At 36.1% G+C, this 5,307-nt stretch overlaps 1 pseudogene; it reads right to left on the reverse strand.

Moving 5' to 3' along the window:
- Nucleotides 1-2,519: 2,519 nt before the first annotated feature.
- On the reverse strand, nt 2,520-2,656 carry LOC145294443 (U2 spliceosomal RNA; annotated as a pseudogene).
- Nucleotides 2,657-5,307: the final 2,651 nt, after the last annotated feature.

Raw genomic sequence — 5,307 nt, forward strand, 5'->3', positions numbered from 1 at the left:
AAAGGTAACCAGCCACGTCTTCCCCCACTGTATGACGCGATTTCTTATTTAATGATTAGTTTTATTTAACTATTACGCCCAGATCTTTTTATGCATATTTTTTATGTACATGGTATCATACAAACCTAGACACCTCAAAAGCATGTGGACCGGATCTCACCCCGACTGTGCTATTAAAAAAATGCTCCGCTGAGGTTGTTCCAGTTCTCTCCAAACTTTTCAATAAATGCCTAAACGAATCCTGCTTTCCTGACTGCTAGAAAACCGCTTCTGTGGTACCAATTTTCAAGAATTCTGGCGAAAGAACTGACCCAGTAAATTATCGCCCAATTAGCCTTCTCCCGCTTTTCGCCAAAATATTTGAGTCCTTAATTAATCAAGCTCTAGTCCATCACCTTACAGCTGCTAACAACAAACAATATGGATTTAGGCAAGCACGTCCCACAGCAGACATCCTAACTGTAATCTCTGAACGTATATACCGTTCACTAGACAAAACAGGGGAGGGTAGAACGGTAGCCCTCGAAATATCTAAGGCTTTTTACAGGGTGTGGCACGATGGTCTTCTCAGGAAAATTAGATCATATGGTATCACTGGAAGAATACATAATATAATTAAACCATTCTTAAGTAAGAGAAAAATCTAGGTTGTCCTCGACGGTCGTACATCTAAATGATATGCTATAAATGCAGGAGTACCTCAGGGGTCTATCTTATGACCTTTATTATTCCTGATATTCATAAATAACCTCTCTGATAAAATTGTTTCTGAGATGGGTATATTTACTGATGACACCACTCTCTATAACAGGCACGGGGGGGAAAACAAATGAACACATATCCAAAGAAATGGCAGAAACACTAAATGGATGGTCACATTCAATGCTGCCAAGACTAAGCTTGTCCCCTTCAATAATTACAAGAAACCTTCTCTACCACCAATAGCAATGGTCAAGAACACATTACCCGACAGTATTTCCTTTAAACTCCTCGGCCTAACGTTTACAGGGAACATGATTGGAATAGATACATTGAGAACATTACCAAGGCTGCTGCGAGAAGGTAGGCTCTCTCTACCGTGCTAGTTACGCCTGAAAGTATTCTGTACCTCTGTAAGGCCACCATTCGCCTATGTATGGAGTACTGTTGTCACATTTGTGCTGGTGCATTTGCTACTTGTCTCTCACTCCTGGACAGAGTTCAAAAGAGAGTCGCCAACCTGATAGGTCCTGAACTGTCATCTAGGCTTCAGCATCTGTCCCATCGACGAAATGTTGCATCCCTTTGCCTGTTCTACAAGTACTTTAATGGTGAATCCTTTGACGAACTACAAGCACTTGTACCCCCTCGACGTAAATACCCCCGACAAACCCGACAAACAGTCAAATCTCACCCCTTCACACTAGAAATCCCTAGGTGTAAGAAGGCCTTCTACCTCAATATTTTTATCCCCAGCACTGCAAGACTTTGGAACTCCCTTCCGGTATTCTGCTTTCCCAACTGTACTGACATGCAGAAGTTCAAGTGTAATGTGAACAGACATCTTGCTACTCATCTCTCTTCATAATATCCCTGCAACTTATGTCCCCGATAGTAGCTCCCTACTTCAAAGTGGCGCTGTGCCTTATTTGGGGTCAAAATTGAATTTTAAAAATTTTACATCGTCCATAGAATCGTACGTAGCATTTATGGCAGAAAACATTCTTGCAGACAAAAACACACACATGTTATATATATATATATATATATATATATATATATATATATATATATATATATATACATATAACATTGCCTTTGTGCGTGCGTTAACTTGATATAGCGCGTATTTGGTCCTGTGGAACATTTTCGATTTGGTTTTCAACCGGTTAATAACTGTTAAAAGGTCATAGTTGAAATACAAGTGTTATTGGCTTGGCGTAAGTCAAATATATCCGTTTATTTCGCCTATGTTTCAAGTAAAGTTTAAAGAGCGTTATTTTTTGCAGTGTTTGTACACGTATAGGTTTAGGTCATTCTTTAACGGTTTAAACGCAATGGCTATATGTTTCGGTTTCGATTTTAGTTATGGCAATGAAGTCATATTTTCTTACTTTTAAAATTACTAATGCATATAAGATACACTATAATAATCGAAAAGAATTGTCTCTATAATACTAACTATGAAATCTGCATGCATTAATATGTAATCTGTAAGCGTAATTCACGACTGGGAACCGCCAGGCAACTTGCTAGTAACAAATTAAAAAAAATGACAATATAACGCCCTGATATGAAAAACAAGGCCGATAACCATTAGTCGCGTGCTCTCGTATAATGAATGAATGCGTGAATGTAGGATTGACATGAAATTCTTAAAGATAAACTAAAATGACCGAAAAATGGGCTGAAATGACTTAAATAAATAAAAAGTAAATGACTTAAAATGACTTTAATGAAATTAAGGATGAATTGAATGACTTGAATGCTTCAAAAACAACTTGAATGATCTGGAGAATGCCTTAAATGGCATTGAGACTGAGTGGTTGTAAAGTGGGTGATCATTTTACATAAAATTAATACCGTAATGTGATCCCCCATTTATATAACAATAAGTACAACATGTAGCAAGTCAGATACTACACTTTGATCTTGGCCAAAAGGCCAAGAAAAGGGTATTTATTTGCTCCCCCACCGAGCAAATTAGGCATAAGGCCGATTTTTAAAGTGAGGAGTGAAGGGGAAATGGGGACCAACTCCTCTGGTAGGGGAACTGGATAGTGACAATTGGTATGAAGGGTTGCCCCTACATTGACCAAGGTCTTATATGTGGGGTTTCCCCCACATATGATCTTTGCTTGCAGTATCTGCCGGAATAGATACTACACTTTGATCTTGGCCAAAAGGCCAAGAAAAACTTAAGAAGCTAAGAACAGCATCTATTAACAACAGACCTTTGATCTTAACCAAAAAGGCCAAGCACAAAAGTGTTATGGACAGACCAACAGACCAACCGACGGAGTGACTTATAAAGTCGCTTGCACGCGACTAATGATACGAAAAATCTAGTTTATCTACTTTTTGAAATAACTTCCAACTTCCACTTAATACTTTTTATCCTGCATTAAACTATAGAAAATACTCGACGAAATTCGAATCTGTGGGTCCTTTTTTATACCATTCACAGCAAGAACTCGTCGTTCTTACACAACTGAAAAGAACTTTCTTTCTCATCCGTCAGTAGAATGAAATCAGGCAAAATTTCCATGAACAGATTTTCTTACATACAACATTTAATTACAGGCGTTTTCCCTACAGATCACTGCGTGAATATCTTTGAATCCATGTCAACAATTATTTGTCAGAAACTGTTTCTATAAATAATCAAACTTTGCTCATTCTAGTAATAATTTTCAATCCTCTTATAATAATTTCCAGCGTGGACAAACCGGGGAATTTTTTTAAATTTATTGTACTAAAAGATAGAATGAAACAGAGATAGTCATTAATAGTAAGTTCATTGCTTATGACTTTCCAGTTTTTATCATACCATATGTAACGTGTGTTCCTAGCCCAGTTGCTTTTGCAAGTTACACAGTGAAACTTTAACAACAAATGTCGCTCATCTGTCACAATATTCATCCACATATCATCAACGTTTCTTATGTACTCGCTGTATGCTTCTAGGTGGTGTGACTTCTGAGATAGTAGCTATTTGTATTCAATTGTCCGAGTCACTTTTACCGGTGAATGATTACGGATCCAGTTGAGACTACTTTTATTGAATCAAGGTGCCACTTCCTGGGAAGTGGATTTGCTATTATCTAGACCTTGTGTCACATCTTATTTACTCGGAAAGCAAGTAAGCGTTTAGCTTCAACAAAACTATCTAAAGAGTACCCTGTTTTGCTTTGTTAAAATATCTTCGTTTTATTCGGTCATATATACATTATTTTACACGCAAAAGACAGATTGAAAAAAGTTTAACGAATCGCACATAAGCATTTGCGACGGCCATATGCAATTATAATAGACGAGAGAGGCGTTGGCATAGAAACAGTTCGTTTCTTTTTCTTTGCAACTAAACTTTGCAGTAATGAGATGAAAATGCTCCAATGGTCCACAACTTGGTCTGAAATGAGAAAAAAAGAAATGAGGAAAAAAGAAATGGGGAAAAAACTAACTGTATCGATTCTTATAGTCTAACCGTGGCCATTTTTAAATCCGCCATCTTTATATCCACCATCATTTAATTCGACATCGTTCTTTTTCATACCTAACACTAATATGTTTAAAGAATTTGAACGTCTTACTTCTTGTTCCTTTTCATTTGATCTTTCCTACTTTGTTTGTTTTTTGTTTTCTTTTTCTATTTTTCACGTTCCTTTCTTTATTCTGTTAATTACTTTTTTATCTTGTCCGTTATCTTCTTTTTTTTTCCTCTGCTTTTTTTTTTCTATATTTTTTGATTTTTATAATTATTTTTTCTTTCTGTATTTATCTTCTATTCTTCTTTTTCTTGTACATTTAATCTCGGAGCTGTCGCGAAATTATATTTCTTTTTTAATAAGGCAAAAACACTAATACAATGTAGAAACAATACCAAACTGAAATAAGTGCTTTATAACGTACTAGCAGGGTGATCCGACGTTGCCCGGGATTGAATAATAATCAATTATTGCTTCACACTCCTCTATTCTAATTTTCATCAAGATCGACGAAAAATCCGATTTTTCAATCAAATCGATTGATTACCTACTCTAATTGGGGACACATCGAGATACACATGGAGGATACTTCACATGCCTCTCGCAATGACTAAGTTCACAATATATTGTAGACTGCATTGCACTGTAGAGAACATACTATTGATTTTATAAATGTAAATTTATATATAATGGACTGCATTAAAGTTTCAAATGCAAAAGTCAAGTATCATGCTTCCATTGTGTTCTAAACAGAATCATTCATTCCGACCATGCCCTTTCATATCCAAGAACCTACTCTTGATTTTTTTATGCCTGACATTACTGCTTGTGCGGTGATAATGGCTTGAATTAAAGTTTACAATGAAAACGTAAAGTATCATTGTGAAAGTGTGATTTAAACAGAAACATTCATATCAAAGAACATACTATTGATTTTTATATGGTAAGACTTTCGGCTTGTAATAAAACTTCTCAAATTAACTTGTGATGTTCGGCTGTTTAAGGTTTTAACTTTGGTCAAAATCGCCTGTTCCCTCTTATGTTGGATTATTTCAATTTTCGATTATCGATACTTATCGAAACATTTCGACACATAACCTGTTTAATAACACTGCTAGGC

Source organism: Euprymna scolopes, chromosome 15, assembly GCF_053919585.1.
Source record: "Euprymna scolopes isolate OS-2025 chromosome 15, ASM5391958v1, whole genome shotgun sequence".
Classification (NCBI taxonomy): domain Eukaryota; kingdom Metazoa; phylum Mollusca; class Cephalopoda; order Sepiida; family Sepiolidae; genus Euprymna; species Euprymna scolopes.